Source organism: Aotus nancymaae, unplaced genomic scaffold (assembly GCF_030222135.1).
Source record: "Aotus nancymaae isolate 86718 unplaced genomic scaffold, 86718_ANA_hifiasm-v0.15.2.pri h1tg000007l, whole genome shotgun sequence".
In the NCBI taxonomy this organism is placed as follows: domain Eukaryota; kingdom Metazoa; phylum Chordata; class Mammalia; order Primates; family Aotidae; genus Aotus; species Aotus nancymaae.
Window position 1 is genome coordinate 52201296 of NW_026988418.1, and position 22337 is coordinate 52223632.

Genomic DNA, 22337 nt, shown 5'->3' on the forward strand with positions numbered 1-22337 from the left:
ATATATTCTTGGGGATCTTCCCCAGAATACACATATACTCATGTGTACAATTTCAACATGCCTTGAAATCATCCTTAGAATCCTCAAGCTCATACTCCTGTTCTATTTCAGTAATTTCTTTTTACGGGTAAGATACTAAGACTGAGAAAGGCAAAGTAAAAATTGTCCACAGTGTTACAACTAATTAGTGACTGAATCAAGAACCTAAGACTCCCACAAAGTCATTTATTGCTTTTTCCATTAAAAAGTATAAGGAATGCCAGGTCTGGTAGGAGAGGCTTGAGGCTTGAGTTCAAGGCTGTAACACTACGATCATGCTATAAATAGCCACTACATTCCAGCCTGGGCAACATAGCAAGACCCTGTCTCTTAAGAAAAAAATGTGCAAGTAGCTAGAGTGTTTTTCCTTTTTATTTTATATATGCATTACTATAGTCTGAGTGTTGGTGTTCCAGCAGAATTCATGTATTGAAACCTAATCCCAAGGTGACAGTGGTGATAGGTAGATGATTTGGAAGATGATTGGATTGCAAAGGCAAAGCTCTCATGAATGAAATTGGGTTTTTTGTTTGTTTGTTTGTTTGTCTGTTTAATTTTGAGACAGGGTTTCGCTCTGTTGCCCTTGCTGGAGTGCAGTGGCACGATCTTGGCTCACTGTAAACTCCATTGCCTGGGTTCAAGTGATTCTCCTGCCTCAGCCTCCCAAGTCTGGTCTTGAACTCCTGACCTCAAGTGATCCACCCGACTTGGCCTTCCAAAGTGCTGGGATTACAGGCGTGAGCCACTGGGCTCAGCCAGGACTGGTGTTCTTATAAAGGTGGTGGGAGGGAGCTTGTTTGCCTCTTCCACCATGTGAGGATACACCAATAGGGCACCATCTATGAGGAACCAGCCTTTGCCAGACACCAAGTCTGCTGGCGCCCTTGATCTTGGAATTCCTAACCTCTGGAACTGTGAGAAATAAATGTTTGTTGTTTATAAGCCACCCCAATATTTTCTTATAGGAGCCTGAATGGATTAAGACATGCATCATTTTTATTTATGCAGAGTAAAACCTTCCCAAGTAGTTTATGTGGCTGGTAGGATTCCTTGTCCTATTTCCTGACCAGTATCACAAGATAAATAACAGTTCAAGTATTCCAGATGTCCTAGAAAATTGTGAGCAAGGAGAACTCTGGCTGGTAGCAGGAGAGAAAAAGGCTAAATAAGAAATGGAAATCTTGAAGTGGGAAGATTTCTCTTTCTTTACAGATGAAATTTTGGCATGACAAAGAACAGTTAGGAACTGATAGTGCCTTTGAAGGTCGGAACCAATGGACAGCAGAGAATCTCCCTCTTTCTTTCATAGAAGCAGTGACCCCCTTAGAGTGAAACGACAGCCACCCGCCACCTCCACCCCAGTGATTTCCTTTGGAGACATTTTATACGGAGACTTGGAAGATAAACTTGTCACTTTCAGGAAAATATTCATTGTAGTAAGTTATCTTCCCAACCACACTTCCTTAACAGATGTCTCAACTTTTAGTACTACAAAATAACTAAACATTTTAAGTAGCAGCCATCCACACTGCAGCATGAGTATGTCATTTCCAAAATTGGATGCTGTTTAAATGTTTCAATTAGCATCTTCAAGATTTTTTGATTTTTTTTTTTTTTTTTTTGAGACAGAGCCTCACTTTGTTGCCTAGGCTGGAATGCAGTGGCATGATCTCAGCTCACTGCAACCTCCACCTCCCAGATTCAAGCGATTTTCCTGCCTCAGCCTCCCAAGTAGCTGGGACTACAGGCACACATCACCACACCTGGCTAATTTTTGTATTTTTTAATAGAGATGGGGTTTTGCCATGTTGGCCAGGCTGGTCTTGAACTCCTGACCTCAGGTGATCCACCCGCCTTGACCTCCCAAAGGTGTTGGGATTACTGCTTGTGTCATCGCACCCAGCCCCTTCAAGGTTTTTTTGTTTGTTTGTTTGTTTTTTTAATACATCTGGCTTTAAAATCTCAGAAGCCTAGCAGTACTACCTCCTAGAAACATTGATATTTATTGAAATTTTAGGCTATTTTCCATTGTTGCTTTCTTAAAGGCAAAGAAAACCTATTTTTCTAGTTAGAAGTGCCCCTTAATGCATTGACAACTCTGATAAATTCTAGCCTTTTCTCTCTTAATTAGTAAAAGGCCCTTTCCCCCATATTGCCCTCTCCACCCGCCATTTTTGGGTATTTCTAGCCTACTTTTTCATTTGTGTGCCTTGTTACTATGGTGACAGGCACCATAGAAATAAGAGAACAAAGCAGATGTAATAAGCATCTACTACATGGTTCACAATGCTAAAAAGAGATCTAGAATTTTCAGGCATTGCTTTTTCTTCACTGATGGTAGAAGTGGACCAGCCCAACGTTGTGGGGGTACAGAGGTTGGGATTATGGGCCGATTTGGACCTTACAATTCGGATTGTCCTTTACTTTATCAGTCCTTTTTCTACCCAGGAGTCATGAAGGTGAAGAAAGACTAATGGAAGTCTGCATGGAAAGTGTAATATAGAAATCGGGGCCACAAAAACAGTCAACAAGAACAGTTACTTCTGCTGTCAACAGTCAAAAAGGACAGATACTTCTGCTGAAGTATTTTCCATGGGAGAGAATCTTGAACCAGCTGTAACGTTCTCCAGTCATTGATTCTTTTGCTTGATTTTGCATTCTTCAACTTAACCTTTCAATAGAAAGTTTACCAGCTTAGGTTTCTCCCACTTTAAGGTACTTAGCCTATATTAGATTTTTTTTAAATACTAAAGAAAAATAAATCTGGCCTACTAATAACTTACAATATTTGCTCCTCACCATTGTGGCCATTAAATTTTTAAAAATAAGTAGTTAAACAACTAATGCATGCTTATTTTGTGCTTGTTTTAGAATTATAATTAAATATTCAGCAGATATTGTGAAAATTATTGTTTTCCATAAGATCCAGGAGAAATTGTCCATAAATTGTTTTTAACCTTCTACATGCATGTTCATTCTTTTATTATATCTTCATCTATCATATTTCTCGATATCACTAATCAATTACCTAAAGATTAAATAAATTGTTCCAGTTACTCAATTCTATCATCTTGGGCAATTATGTTTAATTTTATTATTTTTTAAGTTTCATGTTGCTTATATTTTTATGTTTGGGGACCTGTGTAGTTTTAAAATAATACTATGTTTAGAATATAAAGTTGTGGTACATGAATCAAATGTTTGGAACTGTAGAAGCTGAATGATCTATGTGCCCGTTGCATTGTGGTATGAGGGCCTGAATATCCTTCTACCTCTAAAGTCTTCCTTCTTTATCCACCTGGCTCTTTTCTTTTTGCTTGATGAGCAAAAGTATACTTTGTCAATTTTGTTATCTGTTATAATGACTCTAACAGTGATGTGAAAATTGCTTGAGTCAGCCCCACACTTTGAGTTTTAAAAAACCCACACAGTAACCTTCCCCACTCATGTCAGCTTTTCCCCTTTGTGGCATGAATGAAAGAACAAGAGCATTGGAGTGGGAGTTGGAACACCCAGTGCTGACCATGGCACAGCCTCTGCCCGGGGTGGATTTGGAGATACATTTATAACCTATACACAGCATACGGCTTCACCAGGAACAGCCCAGGAGCCCCAAGGAAGGTTTTAAGAGATTATATCAGATTTGTTTTGGGAAGTAACGCTGCAACTGTATGGAGGGTGTGCTGAAGATGGGACAGATCATATTGTGAGACCAAGTAGGGCAATGGGATGAAGTAGAGGAGACTAGTATGAAAGTTAGTTTAGAAAAAAGCCACAAGAGTAAATATTCTATTTCCTTTTATCACAAGATCCTATGGTAATTACTTAAGTCAAACTGTGATTACTGACATTTTACTAGTTGTACTGTAACTTCTAACTTTCCAAACATTTTTCAGAGAAGGAGTAGATTAAGTTTTGAACCAAATGATTTGGGTCTCCTAAATTGTTAAATTTCAGGTTACCAGTGAGTGTACTTTATATTAGCACAACTTTAAAAATCATAACATCTAAACATGGATGTCTTGTGTCTGGAAATGGGAAAAGATTTGGGAGAAGTACTATTTGTTCTGTGGAAGAATAATGACATTTTGTACAGGAAAGGTTTGCCGAAACCAGGTAATCCCTCCAGGCAGTGTAGCTCATTGTCTAGCTCATTGTCTTCCAGAAAGCTAAAAATCTTTGGGCTCATTGGGTAGGGTTTCCTGGCCTAGAGAGAATAGAGGTTGTATTTGTGAGGAGCTTATTCTTTCATGGACTGCTGTTCTCTAAAACCTCCTGGGCGGAGAGAGTTCCCATCACTTTTGATGTTGTCATCACTGTGAAAGTAGAAAGTGGACCAGGCAGAATTATTTCTATTTTTATCAATTAAAAAACTGGCTTTCTGAGAGACCGCATAACTTGGCTAAAGTTAAGGCAGATCATAGGCAGGATAAGAGTTCAGGCTCCTCCATCGTATTGCTGACTTCTACTACTGTACCATGTGCTTGAAGTAGCCACTTTCACACATTCTTTGGAACAGAAATCATTGACTATACCAAGAGTCAGATTTTCCTGATAATTTTAGTAACTATTCTCTTGATATAATCTACAAATTATATTATTTAAATAAATAATTTGTGGATTAAAAATTTTTAATGTGATATATGGGTTTTACCTTTAAAAGTTGTAAAATCCTGGGAGCATTTGAAACACAAACCCAAGGCTACTCTCATGTACCAAAAATAGAACTAGACAGAGACCTCCTGGCCTTGATCATGAAACCTCCTTGTCATGAAACATGACATCCTGGTTATTACTTATTTCTTGAACCTGCACCTACCTTTAGCTAAGGGACTAGAGAAGAGTGTCATCTGCTAGGGCAAGCTTTTGAGCTCTCTGGTTCAATTCTCACAGTGGCTGAGTCTCCTATGAGCTTCAGAGTCAAGGTGGTTCTTCTATCTGCCCCACCCCATCTGAAGCACTTACTATGATTGTAATAAAATAACGGAGTATTTGTTTAATCTTTGTCTCTATCACCAGACTATAAATTCCATGAGGTAGAGATAGCACCGGTTTGAGGATATCATTGGTTTTGTTTATTTTGTTGATTCTCCAGTGCCATTTACCAGATAATGGCAACTAAATAGTTACTGAATGAGTGAGTGAGTGAATAAATGAATGAATACATGCTTAGCCTGTTGTTCATTCCATTAAGCTAAGCTGCTTTTTATTTTTCTCAGACATCTCTTTGAAGAATATTCCTATTGATGCTTGTTTTTCTATTATGAATTTACTAGTTATGTATGTTTAGATAAGTTGCGTAACTGTCTCAGTTGCCTAATCTGTAAAGCGGAGAAAAATCTCATGAGGTTGTTGAGAGCTTTAAATAATTTATATAAGCACTTATAAAAATATTTAACATAGTTATCTCATCATGAGTATTGGCATCCATGATTGTTATAATATACAAGCATATTCAACTACTTCAGTCTCATGTCAGCTACTTGTTAGGGCCTATCTGTCCTCACACTAGACTTGTTTTGTCTTATGTACTGGGGGGAACTGTTAAGGCAAGCTCCACCTGATTTATCTTCTGTAAGTCGTCAGTTCAGTTAACTAGGCTTAAATCTACTTTTTCCTGCTGATTTTTAAAGTAGAGTCAAATTACTTAATGCTGAAAAATTAGGCTTGAATAGTTGTTGATCTAATAAAAACACTATTGACAAAATATAAAAAATTGTAGCTATCTCAGAACCACATCACAAAACCCTCTAATTTTTTATTATAGCCTGAAACTTGTTCAATCTTCACATTTTCTGAAATTCAGCCTAATCAATAAATAGACAAGTAAGAGAAAACTATGGTCCTTCACATTTTTAATGCATATTTTGAGACATGTAGACTATAACCTTGAAAAGTCTTTTATGCTAATTGATCATCATGGATAACAATACTCAAAGTATTCAAAGTAACAAGTCGAAGGTATAAATTCCCATTTTTATTTGTTAGGAGTGTCAGAACTTCTTTTATTCTTTTTCTGTTGTGCATGAAAGTAACAAAAACCAGTAAGTGGTACTTTCCTTTTTGTAAAGCAATCTATACGAGAGAAAATGTATTCTAATATTATCTAAGTTTTGAAAAACTGATTTTTTTAAAGATGGAGTCTTGCTCCGTCACGCAGGCTGGAGTGCAGCGATCTTGGCTCACTGCAACTTCTGCCTCCTAGGTTCAAGTGATCCTTCTGCCTCAGCCTCCTGCATAGCTAGGATTACAGGTGTGCGCCACCACACCCAGATAATTTTTTTTTGTTTGTTTGTATTTTTAGTACAGATGGGATTTCACCGTGTTGGCTAGGCTGGTCTCAAACTCCTGACCTCAGTCAGTCCACCCACCTCAGCCTCCCAAAGTGCTGGGATGACAAGTGTGAGCCACTGTGCCTGACCACCCCGCACCCCGTGCCTTTTTCTTTTCTTTTTTTTTTTTGAGATGGGCTCTTGCTCTGTTTCAGGCTGAAGTGCAGTGGCACTTTCATGACTCACTGCAGCCTCAACCTCCCAGGCTCAGGCTATCTTTCTGCCTCAGCTTACTGAGTAGCTGGGACCACAGTTGTGTGCCACCAAGCCTGGCTCATTATTATTATTATTTGTAGAAATGAGGTCTTGCTGTGTTGCCCAGGCTGGTTTTGAACTCTTGGACTCAAGTGATTCTTCCTCCTTGGTCTTCCAAAGTGCTGAGATTACAGGCATGAGCCACTGCACCCAGATGATTTTTAAAATCTCTATGTTTTTGCAGAACAAGATGTAAGAATACATAGTTATTCAGTGTGTGCAGTAGGGTTTCATGAGAAGGGAACGGAAATAAAGGGAAAGAAGCTATTGTTCAGTAGTTTACACTTTTGATTCTTCTTGTTTTCCTTTCCAGTAACATCCCAGAGATATTACACATGGTGAAGTCATATTAAAAAAATTATTTCTAAACAAAATGCTTTTTCCCCAATGAGATTCTGATTTTGGTGCTTTATTGTCAGTGTGCTGGGAATTTTGGAATGTTCTCTGTGTATTTCCATTATTTTGACCTAATAATCTCATTTGGATTTACCAGGCTCAGCAGCTGTTGTTTTTATCCCTAAGTCGTATTAATGTTCAAAGCTGAAAAATCCTTTTTCTGTGTTGGCCTAGATTATTCAGTTTTATAACATTTAAGTCTTTTCTCCAATACCTGTGATTTTTATTTGCTTGTAAGAATCCTTACAATAATAATATCTCAGTGGGTACTTTAGATAGGCTGAGCCTATTTGCAGATCTCTCACAGGATCGTAGTGAAGGTTGCAGGATGGTTTGTAGAACACTGCTTTCCTGATGAATCCATCTATTCTCTTTTCTACTGGAGGAAGTAAAAACCTCAATTCCATTGAATTTAAGTACTGTTTGGTATAACATGATAGATGTTTGCAGTTTGATATTAATGATTTTCCTTTGGCAAAGCAGAATGCAAAGTTGAGAAGTCAAAGACATTGAGAATGTCCTAGGATAGCATAAACTCAAAATTATAACCATTTTTTTTATACAATTGGGAGTTTTATTTGAAGAAGGAATCAGATGTTGAATTTTGCCTTTTAAATTAATTTTTTAACGTAATAGGAAGTTTTCTTACACAGTTGAAAACAGACATTGCTTTCCTTGTAATTTCTTTTTAGGGTTCCCTCAATTTGTTTGTTTTAATTATAAGGCAATAGTTTTTTAGGTCTAAGAAAGTTACTAGGTATGCTGTTACATTCCTCCCAGGATGAGTTTTGTTGATTCTTAATCCCTTCTGATCTCTGCATTATCACATGCCCTTTTTTCCTTTTGGGAGTTTAAACTTATTCTCCTTACACATTTAGGATTCAAAGCAATAGCTTTCCTTGTTGTCTAGTGATATGGTCAATGATTTCTGCATTTACAGATAAAGATGAGCATTAACAATGTGTTTTATCAATTATAAAATCATCTTTACATAAATAATCACATTTGATTCTGACAACTTAGAGAGGGAGAGTGGAAGAATGGCTGCAATTAATTCCTATTCCTCAGAGAAGCCACATAATATACTCAAAATTGCATGTAATCAGAGGGCAGAACAAGAACCAAGCCTTTTAGCTCTGTGTCCAGTGTTCTGTCCTCCCTGTTTTACTGTGTCTGTATGCCCTGTCCAAGGCGTTTACCAAAACATTTCCCATACAGAATTTGGGTAATAGGCTGAATAAAATTGTTGTGTCAAATTTTAATAAACTCTATAAAACCAAGTGGGTATCCTTCAGCTCATTCCCTATTAAGCGTGAATTCTTGCACTATGTGTATGGTGAGAGAGGTTTCCTGCTTTCAAGGCCAATGACTGTCTAACTTCAAAGGTAAAAATGAGCGAGAGGACAACAATAAGACATGTCCCAAGGAGGCATATGACTCACAAGTTCAGTGGAAACATCGTAGGAGGTGAAGCTTGCAGGATGTGATAGCATTTGGAAAGATGAAGAAGGGGGTGGACGGGAAATGTTTGAGCAGAGGTGTGTAGGAAAGAATGTATGCAGTACTGAAATTGCAGATGAAATGATACATTCAGAATGTGCTTCAAAACACTTGGCATGGGTATGATAGGAGTTGATCGTTGGGGCTGGGTAAATGGTATATGGGGGACCCTTATTATTCGTACTTCTATATACATTAGAAAATTTTCATAAGGATTTTTAAAAATAAAAATAGTATATTATGTGCTTTTTGGACAGTAGGTAGGCTAGCCTATCTGGAAATAGAGAGCATGTTCAAAGGCATAGTGGGACAGGTTGGAAAAGCAGCGTGGCACCAAATTTGATGGTGGGAGAGGATTTGTGAATGTATGTTGTGAAGTCTCGGTGAGTGCTAGTATGCACTGGTTCATTGGTTGGACTTGAGTTCTACTTGACTGTGAGCCCAAGGTGGAGTTGCAGTCCAGTGTTGGCATCTTATCAAGGATGGCAGTAACTCCACTTCACCATCTGCTTAAGGACTGTCACATCTAATGTGCCATATTCTGTTCTGGAAGGCACATTTAAAGAGGACTTTTTGTGAACCAGGTTTCAACGGTGAGATATGTCCACCACAGAAAAGTAACTCACATTTTCTTAGCAATCTTCTTTCTCTCAGAACACTCCATCAGCTCGTGGTTGTCTAGCTGCAATAGACATATTTCCCCTTCCAAGCCTCTCTACTACTCCCTTTCAAACTCCTTTTCTTTTGAGAGCCAAAGAATGGGCAATAAAAAGCAAATTAAACACATTACTATGATTCCTGAGTGATGTGAAGGTACATAATCACAATGGCATCTGACTCAACCTCCTGGAAACAGACTTCAACAGCCGACTGAGCTACACACAGAATGGAGCCCTTGCTGTAGCTTTCTGAAGCAAAGTTCCTCCTCTTTCCCGCTGAAAATATTCCTCTATCGCTAAATAAAAAAGAGAAGAGATGTATCATAGAAGTTTGGGTAATTGATAATATTAAGGAATTGTTAATTATTTGGATATGATTCAGTAGTAATGCTAGAGTTGACACATAAGCTTGTGAAAACTGTTGTGTTATAGGAATTTTACAGGCTAAACATAGTCATAAAAACTGAATTGTATAAACTTACAATTAAAGTATTAAAAGTAAAAGAAATACTCAAAACTTTCATTCCCTAATTATTTTGCTTTAATTTGTTGCTATCTGTGCTCTTAAGTTTGTGTCTAAGCTGTCTGCAGAGTAGAAGTTCTATATAACGATGTGCGACACAGCTCTTCTCAACTCCATATTCAGTAACATCACATTGGTAATTTGAAATTGGCCATGGTGGGAATCATGGAAAATGGCAAAGAACCAGGGTCCTTGTTTTTTCTCTCAGAAAACTGGTTGTTAAATATTTACCAGCATGCCACTGGATATAATTATGATACTGTGGTTTTGTCTTAAAGACTCTTTCTGTTTAGAGATCCATACTGAAATAAGACAGAATATATCTAGAATCTGTTTCCAAATACTCCAATGAGGGTGGATATTGTGATTGTTGAATCAGAGTGTTGGGCAGATGGGTTTCATTGTACCACTCTCCCAACTTTTGTATATGTTTAAAATTTTCCATAATAAAAAGTTAAAACAGCAATTATGGAATGTTACAATGAAAGTAAGTTGCCTGTACCTAGTAGACATAGATAGCAACCCAGTCTGGCACCTGTCTGTCCTTCAAATTTTGATGCCAACATTTTTTTGATAAAATCTTATTCTCAAAGTTTGGAGCACTTATTTTGTAAATGGTTCACATATTTTGTAAATTGATTTTAAAGACTGTTTCTCTGCTGGGCGTGGTGGCTCACGCCTGTAATCCCAGCACTTCGAGAGGCTGAGGCAGGCAGATCACAAGGTCAGAAAATCGAAACCATCCTGGCCAACATGGTGAAACCCCATCTTTACTAAAATACAAAAAAATTAGCCGGGTGTGGTGGCGCGCACCTATAGTCCCAGCTGCTCAGGAGGCTAAGGCCAGGGAATCGCTTGAACCCGGGTGGCAGAGGATGCCGTGAGCTGAGATCGTGCCACTGCACTACAGCCTGGGCAACGGAGCAAGACTCCATCTCAAAAAAAAAAAAAAAAAAGATCTGTTGTTCCTCATTCAATAAAATAAAAATGAGGTTTATCATGCCCATCAAGGCAAAAAAATCCACTAGAGCCTTCTCTAGGACAGTGAAAAGCTCTCTTCAATGTGCTGTGGGTGGGGGCATGCATTTGTTGGATTGCAATCCTGTTTGCAAAACCAGTTGTATGAATAGGGAAAAATGATTCAAGTAATTGCTCAGAAGGCTACTTGCGGCTACATGACAGCTGTGTACCCTTTAGATTTATTTTCAGTCTAGCTGATTTGAGTCATTGCCCAAAAAAGGAGTGCTGTCGAGTGAATTGTCTTTTATGCAGATGATGACAGCCTTTCTAAAAATAAATATTGCCTTGCTGATATAAGTGATGTGTTTGGAATTACTGGCCTATGAATTAAATTAGTCCTAATCCAAATGATTTTAAAAGTTCTAGCTTAGATTATATACTGATTACATTTCACAAAGAGCACAAAAGACCAATATTTTTTCTAGTATATATTTAGACATTAAATGGAAAAGTTACAGCATGAATTAGTCAGAATACATCATTTTTTTTTCTAAGTTTGAAGTCTTTATTTCATTCTTAATATAAATTTGGAGTATGGTAATAGTTTCTCCTTGGATTTGATTATGCAATAATACGAACTAAATCCAGCTGACCAGGAAAAAAAATTTATGTTGAGTAATAAATGCAAGTGGTCACTATGATTATCCCATCAAACAGGGTAGTGAGGAAATGATTAGGTTTTATAATGGGGACAGAGAAGGACAATCAGAACCTTGAGAGGGAAAGTAGTCTATTCTGTCTTGTTATTTTAAGTTAATGTGAGTTTCTGGTGTGTGTAGAAGAAATACAGGCTTAGACCATTCTCTTATGAAAGCAACAGGTGCAAACTCAGGTTTGTTTTGACCCCTCAGTTTTGTTTCACCCTGGTCTGAAACAGATACTGCAAATAGGAATTGAAATCAGGGAAGCCAGAAGTCAGAAGAGTGTGGGTAGGAGAAAAATCATTATAACTTCTCATAAGCCAGAACTGGACAGAAAAACCACCTGGAGAAACTGAGAGCCTTTGTTGACACTTCGCTGCAGGTTTTCCCATGTTAATTCCTTTGTACTGATACCATTCAGGGCTCTGCAGGGTGTCACCACAACATACATCCTGAGAGTTTCTTTGGGACATATAATAGAGATCATAGTTTGAAATTAAGTTGGAGCATGGAGATTGGGTGTGATTGCTAAGAAAAAAAGCACATATTAAGTTTTTGAAGTGAGATAATCACAGGCTTATGATTATTCACTCAGAAACTATTTACTGAGCCCCTACTATCTGGGCTAGGTGATGTGATGCCTCAGTGAGCCCTACATATAGAAGCCCTGTGCTACCAGAGCTTACTGCTTACTTTGCGGAGACAAGCAATAAACAAAATAAGTATATAGTACATTAAATGGAGACAGACTCTATAGGAAAAGCAAAGCCAGAGCAAGTCTTCAAACTTGAATTCCCAAGGGATATGTTTTCCAACTCTATCAAAGCTAGCAAAGAAAGAAGATTGATATTTATAAAAACATAAAACATACCACATCAGAAATTCCTTCATGTTTCTATTAACCCTGTTGATATGCTAAATATATTCACTATCTCTACAACCATTAGAGAACAAATTTAAGATGAAGTAGCTTGGGAGAGGTAGCAGCTTTTTAACACCGAAGGGAAATGAAAAATCTGCCCTTGTGTTTTGTTAGTGAGTTGGCAGTTCATGATCGGGAAGACAATGAGCACCTGCAATAGGGAGGCTGGAGGTTATTTTTAAAAAGAATGTCTTTGATTGCTTCCAATTCTATTTCTCTCCAGTTGGACAATCAAGTAGAAGCCATTTGAAGAGATGTTTTGTAGTTATGTGTGTGCGGGTGTGCATATTGGGTGTTTTCGACCATATAGACTTTGTATTTTAGTGAATTCAGTCATCTTCATAAAAAAACTAAATTGTCCCAACTTTAAATGGAAATATTATGAAAGGAAGGTCTCAAACGAATTCTTTTATATGGGAGATGGACTGAGGCTGCATTGAGTTCTTTATTTTAAATAACTTTAAAAAAAATTACCAAGTGCAGGTCTTTAAATCCAACATTGGTCTGGGTGTTCAGCAAAAACAACCAACCTATCAAATTCATTTACATTTTTTCCTCTTCCTAGGAAAGGAAGCTTGTGTTTCCAGCTGCCTGCTAGACCTCACTACCTGGATGGGCCACAGGTGCTGCAAACTCGGTGTTTTACATACGGACTCATTAGCCTTCTCCATCATTGACCCTGTGGCCAAAGTGAGAGTAAGTCACTTGTCCTTGAGTCCTGGCCCTCCTTAACATCTAATCTGCTACCAAGTCCTTCTGATGAATGCCTCAGGAGGTCTAGTGTCCATGCCCATAAGCTAATTAGCAGAGCACCTGCTTGAAAGTGCTCAATAGTAGTACGTTTGCTTCTATCCCCTCTTCTCTTCACACTCAGCACATCTTAGTTCAAGCTTCCTGTCCTGTTTATCCTCTGGGCAACTGATTTATCCTGGTTTCCTCCCTATGTATATATCTCCTTTCTAACGAGTTGTTCATGCTGCTACCAAAGTGGCAGATTCTAACTTTTTAAATTTAAGATTCGACACTGACTGGATTAAGTCCCTTTCACAAATACCATTTTTTGGTTCCATAGAATGGTACCTGTGTATCTTTAGGAATGGACCTAAATGGACTTTTCATCTCACCTTCTTCAGCTTTCCCACTGGATTCACTCTGGAGAACAGTACTCAGTCAAACCTTAGCTATGTCAAACCTTTAATAAAGTATAAAACCTTAATTATGCTAATAATTGGCCTTGATTTGAAATGAAAGAGCAGAATTCACCAGAGAGCTCCTTGGTCTTCCACTGAATATTGGAATATTAACTAGCACTTTATGACAGAGCCTTTCACCATCCCAACTTTACTGCTCTTCCCTTTTCCCATCTCTCTCATCAGCCACAACCCACAGTCGTGCCTACATTCCTTCATTCCTGGTCAGTCTCACTGATAACACCGTGGTCTGGACTCTCACTGCTTCAGCACTGAGTTACTGTGGTGGGAGTCTGCCTGGTTCCTCACCTTCATTTCCCCCAGCCCCTGATCCTGCCCCGTTGTATTTCTCATGCCTCACCAGGTTAATTTTCCTAAAATATTGCTTGTATTCTATTTTAGAATCTATAATTGTTCTCTTTTGTGAGTCATTTCAAGCCGTACTCATAGTTTGGAATCTTTAACCCTAAATGTCCTCACTACTTCATTTATTTGTGAAGTCATCTCCTTTTGGCTGTGAAGATCCTCTGCTGCCTCGCTGCTCTTCCTCAGGCAACAGCCCTCTGCTCTTGCTCTCCCTACTACCTGCTGGAGATCTTTTTCCTGCTCCAGCCCCTGCATATCCCTAAGGGCTCAAAGACACCTTATCTATGTTGCCTTCTCCATTCCCTGAGCCATACCTGTTCACCTTGTGAAAGGAAGCTTTCGGTGGTTGGAAGAGCACCATGTTTGGTGTCAGTTATGGGATTGGGCTTTTGCTCACTAGCCATGTGTCTTCAGCAACTATTTTTTTTTTTCTCACTGAGCTGGTATCCTTATCCTAAAGTTAACTGTATGATTGAAATGACTATGAAAAAAAAATGCTCCATAAACTTTTGAGTTCAGTTGTTCAACTCTACTATTTAATCCTTGATTTTTTTTCTGTTCACTTTGTGTATAAATTTCCCATTTTCCTAACTTTATAAGTGTTTTAAGGATAGATATAAAATGAAATATACTTTCTTGTCTTATTTGGCCCATACCACAGCAAATGCTCAATGAATTCTCCCTGCCAAGAGAATTCAATGAATATAACTATAAAGGATCAGGCTCTGTGGTGAAAGTACAGTATTTGATAAAGTGAGTGAGGAAGTAAGAAGAAAAGAGGATGCCCGAAGAAAAGGGGACTGACTAGGGGACTGGCCTGCCTCAGTACTTTTTGGTGCATCCGCAGACAAGCTCTGAATAAGAACCACTAGCAAGGCTCTTTAACCTCTTAACATCATCGCAATAGAATTGGCTCACTTTCTTAAGTGTGACACTGTTCCTAGCACATAGTAGGCTCTCAAGTGTTTCTAGAATTCACTAACCACATGATTTGCATATTATATATATTTATACACTTGCATGTACCATGCCAATAGATTTGTCTGTCACTGCTTATTAACAGTTGTTTTTCCTTTTAAATTTCATTCTTATCCAGAGTAGCAGCTTTGTCTGCAGTGTAGCACTAATATTCAGATTTGCACTGTGTTTGTACAGTGTGTAATAGGGGCTGCCTGCTCACTAGCTAAGGGTCATAGGTAGTTCAGGAACTACCTTCTTATTTAGATTGCTGGGAAGTTTTCATAAAAATATTGTACTGTATTTAATAGACTTAAATTCTGCTTAAGATCAAAAATAAGTATAAAGAATAATAATTAGTAAATGAGAATTTATTTTATTTTTGCATGGTGTCTTCTAGCCCCTTCTCCCACACCCAACCTCCTTGGTAGAAGAGATATGGTAATAGAGCCTGGAAATTGATGATCCTACTTAGTATCCATCTTAGCAGAAAAATGTAAACAATAGTGAGTTTTGTCTGCTAACACTATCCTTGGACAATAAGAATAATTGTTAGATACTTATAATAACTCTTACTATGTTTAGGCTACTAAGTCAGTTAAAAAGTAGACTAATCTGTAAGATACATTTTCTGGTTTTAAAGAGCTTATAATTTACAGTCGTTTAAAGGGAATGACAGTAAGCCCAGCAAAATAATTAAAAGAAATGCAATATACTTGTTACCTAAGAAGCAAAAGGTACATTTTTTTCCCCCAAAGTAAGTCATTAAAGATTGCAATTGTTTGTACCAGAGTTGATTTACTAGCATGAAAATGATTGGGTTGAGTGAATGCTTGTGTTTTAGATGAGCAAGCCTGGCTACAGGAAAAGACATTTGCATAGAAGATTGGGGAGACTGCCAAACAACAAAAGGAAGAATTATGCTTTCGAAATTCCTTTTATTACTGCCTTGATTAAATTGATGTTTCCAAGGAAATGGATTTTTAGATGAAATTTTAATAGTACTTCAGATAATTCCAATTGTGTTCTTTCATTTTACTTGGCTTTCACAATATACTCATATTTGGTTTCACTTCCTGGTTAGTGCACACAAGCCTGTTGCTGGGAAATATTTAAAGTGTTGATGAGAGAAGACTATTGTTTCACAGCAGAGGAAAGCATGTTGGTTTGATTTAGACCTAGTTCATGTAGTAATTTTTATAGAAGTAAAATTTCTGACATGGAAATTCGTTAAAAACACTCTTTAAAAATAATTTAAAAGACTTATTTGGCAATGAAATTAAGTTACCTTATGAAATCATCTCTTCTACAGAACTGTTTGATTAGGTACCAGTTGTGCAACAAATGAAATGTTTGCCCATAATTAGAGTAATTGTAATTTGATTTTAAACATGCGTTTGATGGCATGGTGAGTGTCATAATGCCAAATGATTTTTCCATTGATTAAGGGCCCAGTGTATTCTTAAGTTGATAATTTCCTCACAGTATGTTTAACCTGACCAGAATATCTCAGGCACCCTTTTGTGTGTGTTGTAAATGACTGTTCTTCTGTTACAGCTTCATAGAAAATCTTTGCCTATTAAGTGGTATTTTTACCATTAAGCATTTAATTCCACCAGAGTACTCAGGTATTACCTGGTCTAAAAAAGTACAAATCAAATTTATTTCTCTTTCAAAAAGTCAGTTAAGACTTTGAAGAGACGTCTGCTTCCTCAAAATCTAATTGCTTTGTACATTTGCATCAGTTTACTGGCTAAATCTGATAGTTAATTTTTTTTTTTATTATAGTTTATTTTCTGGGGTACATGTGCAGATCTTGCAGGATTGTTCCACAGGTATACATGTGCCATGGTGGTTTGCTGCCTCCATTTCTCCCAGTGTTATCCCTCCCCAATCTTCCCCACCCCCTGCTATCCCTAGCCTAGCCCCCCAACCCCCAACAGACCCCAGTGTGTGATGTTCCCCTCCATGTGTCCATGTGTTCTCATTGTTCAACACCTGCCTATGAGTGAGAACATGCAGTATTTGATTTTCTGTTCTTGTGTCAGTTTTCTGAGAATGATGGTTTCCAGATACATCCATGTCCCTGCAAAGGACATGAACTCATCCTTTTTCATAGCGGCATAGTATTTCATGGTGTATATGTTCCACATTTTCTTTATCCAGTCTATCATTGATGGGCATTTGGGTTGGTTCCAGGACTTTGCTATTGTAAACAGTGCCATAATGAATATATGTGTGCATGTGTATTTATAATGGAACGATTTATAATCCTTTGGGTATATACCCAGTAATGGGATTGCTGGGTCAAATGGTATTTCTATTTCTAGATCCTTGAGGAATCACCACACTGTCTTCCACAATGGTTGAACTAATTTACACTCCCACCAACAGCGTAAAAGCCTTCCTATTTCTCCACATCCTCTCCAGCATTTGTTGTCACCTGATTTTTAAATGATTGCCATTCTGACTGGAGTGAGATGGTGTCTCAAAGTGGTTTTGATTTGCATTTTTCTAATGACCAGTGATGATGACCATTTTTTCATATGTTTGTTGGCCACATAAATGTCTTCTTTTGAAAAGTGTCTGTTCATATCTTTGCCCACTTTTTGATGGAGTTGTTTCTTTCTTGTAAATTTGTTTTAGTTCTTTGTAGATTCTGGATATTAGCTCTTTGTCAGATGGGTAGCTTGCCAAAATTTTTTCCCATTCTATTGGTTGGCAGTTCACTCTAATGATTGTTTCTTTTGCTGTGCAGAAGCTCTTAAGTTTAATTATATCCCATTTGTCTATTTTGGCTTTTGTCATTGCTTTTGGTGTTTTAGTCATGAAAGTCCTTGCCTATGCCTATGTCCTGAATGGTTTTGCCTAGGCTTTCTTCTAGGGTTTTTATGGTGTTAGGTCTTATGTTTAAATCTTTAATCCATCTGGAGTTAATTTTGTATAAGGTGTAAGGAAGGGGACCAGTTTCAGCTTTCTGCACCTGGCTAGCCAGTTTTCCTGACACCATTTATTAAACAAGGAGTCCTTTCCCCATTGCTTGTTTTTGAGAGGTTTGTCAAAGATCAGATGGTTGTAGATGTGTGGCGCTACTTCTGAGGCCTCTGTTCTGTTCTGTTGGTCTGTATCTCTGTTTTGGTACCAGTACCATGCTGTTTTGATTACTGTAGCCTTGTATAGTTTGAAGTCAGGGAGCGTGATGCCTCCAACTTTGTTCTTTTTATTTAGGATTGTCTTGGCTATGCGGGCTCTTTTTTGGTTCCATATGAAGTTTAAGGTGGCTTTTCCAGTTCTGTGAAGAAGGTCAATGGTAGCTTGATGGGGATAGCATTGAATCTGTAAATTACTTTGGGCAGTATGGCCATTTTCATGATAATGATTCTTCCTAACCATAAGCATGGAATGTTTTTCCATCTGTTTGTGTCCTCTCTTATTTCCTTGAGCAGTGATTTGTAGTTTTCCTTGACGAGGTACTTCACATCCTTTGTTAGTTGTATTTTTAGGTATTTTATTCTCTTTGCAGCAATTGTGAATGGGAGTTTGCTCATGATTTGGCTCTGTTTGTGTTATTGGTGTAGAGGAGCAAGATCAAACATTCAAAAGCCAGCAGAAGACAAGAAATAACTAAGATCAGAGCAGAACTGAAAGAGATAGAGACACAAAAAACTCTTTAAAAAAATCAATAAATCCAGAAGCTGGTTTTTATGAAAAGATCAACGAAATATATAGACTGCTAGCCAGACTAATAAAAAAGAAAAGAGAGAAGAATCAAATAGATGCAATAAAAAAATGATAAAGGGATATCACCACCAGTTCCACAGAAATACAAACTACCGTAAGAGATTACTACAAACACCTCTATGCACACAAACCAGTAAATCTAGAAGAAATGGATAACTTCCTGGACACTTATGTCCTCCCAAGACTAAACTAGGAAGAAGTTGAATCTCTGAATAGACCAGTAACAAGGTCTGAAGTTGAGGCAGCAATTAATAGCCTAACAACCAAAAAAAGTCCAGGTCCAGACAGGTTCACAGCCAAATTCCACCAGACGTACAAAGAGGAGCTGGTAGCATTGCTTCTGAAACTATTCCGAACAATACAAAAAGAGGGAATCCTGCCTAACTCATGAGACCAACATCATCCTGATACCAAAACCAGGCAGAGATGCAACTAAAAAAGAAAATTACAGGCCAATATTCATGATGAACGTCAATGCAAATGTCTTCAATAAAATACCGGCAAACAGAATGCAACAGCACATCAAAAAGCTTATCCATCACGATCAAGTAGGCTTCAACCCGGGGATGCAAGGCTGGTTCAACATACGCAAGTCCATAAACGTAATACATGCGGAAACAGAACCAAAGACAAAAACCACGTGATTATCTCAATAGATGCAGAGAAGGCCTTTGACAAAATTCAACAGCCCTTTATGCTAAAAACTCTCAATAAACTTGGTATCGATGGAACATATCTCAAAATGATAAAAGCTGTTTATGACAAACCCACAGCCAATATGATACTGAATGGGCAAAAACTGGAAGCGTTCCCTTTGAAAACTGGTACTAGACAAGGGTACCCTGTTTCACCATTCCTATTCAACATAGTATTGGAAGTTTTAAAGCAATCAGGCAGGAAAAAGAAATAAAGAGTATTCAGTTAGGAAAAGAGGAAGTCAAATTGTCTCTATTTGCAGATGACATGATTGTATATTTAGAAGACCCTATCGTCTCAGCCCAAAATCTCCATTAAGATGATAAGCAACTTCAGCAAAGTCTCAGCATACGAAATCAATGTGAACATTTAAATTTTTAAAGCATAACTATTTTTCTACTCAGAATTTTAATTTTTAGGTCTATTTATGTTTTATTTCTCAAGGTACCCAGATATATACCCTAATATAAAATTAGGCTTCCTGCTGTCAATCTCAAACACTTTCAATGAATTCTTTCTGATGCTTTCAAATTAATTTTCTTGATGTATAATACTATGTCCCTAAATGTATTTTTCTATTATTCCCTTGCTCAGATACCGCCAGTCACTTCCTACTACTTATATCAAGTCTAAATTGCTCTCTACTTGTAAAAATATTTGAATATTCTAAAAGTGATATTTTTACCCCTAAAGCAATAATTTCTGAGGTGCCTGTTATCTTCTGGGCCTGAGCTATATCTTGAAAATTTTTTAGTGTGGCATTTGAGACCTACTTAGTATTTGATCCTAATCACCTTTCCACTCTCCTCTCCATCATTTCTGTCTCATAAATTCCACTCCATCTATGCATCTGCTCACTAATTCGTTAAATTCACCTTGGCTTTCTTTTGCCTTATTTGTTCCATTCCTCCACATAAAATATTACGTGCCCTGTTGTTAACCACCCCCTTTACCCCTTACCCTGTCATTCCCTAACTATACAAATCTCATGCATCTTTCTTGGTCCAACTCGTAAGCCCTGTGCAGTGACTGTTGTTCTAGCATATATTGCCTTAAGATGTAACTCTATAATTCATTTATTTGGTCTCGTCTTGTGCTTGTGCCTTCTTTCACCAATGCATAAGCTCCTTTTGAGATTTAGCTCTGAGTGTGACACCTTTCTATTGCCTTCATCGTCTTGGCCAGTTCTTTGCACCCAGCAGAAGCCTCATCATGATTGTCAAGTACACCTAGCATCAGAGCATGTGTGAGATGTAACCACCTTCTCTTGGTGGCCTATGACACAAGTTGGTGTTACATAAGGCCCTCTTCGTTTCTACGTCTCTTCAACTGACAGTGACTAAGTTGTTGCCTTCCTTACATGGATAAGACTCTCCACACAATAAAAACAGATGGTATTGTCAAATATAAATAGGTAAATATTATTTCTTGTGTGGAGGTGAGAGAAAAAAATGTAGACAGAAAAAAACCACACTCTTAGCTTTCTTGGCACAATCTTTTTGTCTTTCAAATTTGGTTGCTAAGAAATACCCATAGGTTCATCTGGTGCGTACAATGGTGGAACTTAGGTCACTGACTAGAGACTCTGTGTGTTGTGCAGCTGATTTTGTCACGTAGCTGTGACAAAGCCCTACCTTGACTTAGAAGTCATGTGTCAGACTTCCAGTTGGGGAGTATGCCTTTTGTCTCCTAAAAGCCATTGAAACTCTAACGTTTCCAGAGAGTACATGTTTCTCCCCTTTGCTAAGACCAAGTGAAGCTGCAGAATCCTGCTTAGTTATGAAGCCTGAAGCCAACCTAATGTGCAGAAGTGACCTATTACCTTTTTTGGAATGTAGGCATTCTGTGTGATTATTACTATTAGTTATTTGGGGGTTATTTTAGAAGAACCTTACTCTATCACTTCAGAGTGCCCAGAGCTGCCCCAGCTTACTCTGAATGCCGTGGCTGAGCTAAATTTGTCTTCTCTGCTGGTGGGGCTCAAATGGAGTCTTTAGTCTCTGCTAAAGGATTCAGGAAGCCTTGCATGTCACATAGAATTTGGGATGTAAATTGAAAGTAGGAAGGTATGAAGATTGTTAGATATTTTTGCAGTTTTTGTTTCCAAGCAAGGAGGTCTAATTAAAACTGTTGTATCTGTTCAATTAATATTTAATAGCAGCTTCTACATGCTAAGTATGTAGAAGCATGATACATGTAGACCAGATGTCTGAGAGAAATAAACCTTTAATCAAACAATTACTTATAGGTGTGTGATAAATGTTATGAAAGGAAGGGATAGAGAACTACAGGAGCATGTTGTGAAGTGACCTGTCACTGTGTTAAGAAGGCGTCCCTTAGGAAATAACTTTATTAGTCATTGACTCAGGGCATCAGTGACTTGAACGACTTCCTTGCTTTGGCCTTGAAGGCGAGCTTGACCTTTTAAGTGAACTGTCTGGCACTGTTTCAAATTGTAGCAGCCATTTGGACTAAGAATTAGCTCTCCTATGAGACTTTTTTTATACAGCCTCATGTTATATGTAAAATAAATTCATATTTAGCCTTTGCCCCCATGTCACATCACAGAGCTCCTAAGACTCTTGGAATTCCTTATAAGAGTGTACTTTGTTATTCATAGTGAGCTCCTATCAACCATACCTATGTTTGTTCTAATGAGGTAACTCATCGTAGGTACCTGGATGGCTTCAGGATGTGGGGCCTGGTCACCAGAGGATCCAACCATGTGATTCCAGCATTGAGACTTTTATTCTCATCATCAACCTCTTGAGAGGGGAGAGGAAGTGGAGATTTTCAATCACTAATGGCCAATGTTATTTAATCACTGATTCCCACATAATGAAACTTTCATATAAAACCCCTAAACTGTGGGGTTCAGGTAGCTTCCAGGTTGGTGAACACATCAAAGTGCTGGGAGGGTGGTGAGGTTGGAAAGAGCAGAGAAGCTTCATCCTCCCCCTGGCCGCAAATACCTTGCCTTTTGCATCTCTTCCATTTGACTGTTCCTGAGTTGTGTCCTTTATAATAAATCAATAACAGTGAGTAAAGTGCTTTCCTGAGTTCTATGAGTTATTCTAGTAAATTATGAAATTTGAAGAGA

The 22337-nt window shown here is 38.0% G+C and overlaps 1 protein-coding gene across 2 annotated transcripts in view; it reads left to right on the top strand.

The window, feature by feature from the left end:
* Positions 1–2721: 2721 nt before the first annotated feature.
* Positions 2722–22337, top strand: part of LOC105725684 (leucine rich repeat containing 8 VRAC subunit B) — a 39756-nt gene continuing 20140 nt past the window's right edge. The window contains exon 1 of one of the 2 annotated variants that reach the window (XM_012464822.3): positions 2722–2754. The gene's annotated coding sequence lies outside the window, so the exon portion shown is untranslated. Of the gene's footprint in view, positions 2755–12950; positions 12984–22337 lie in introns of those variants that run through there. The other variant, XM_012464821.3, reaches the window with a different exon arrangement.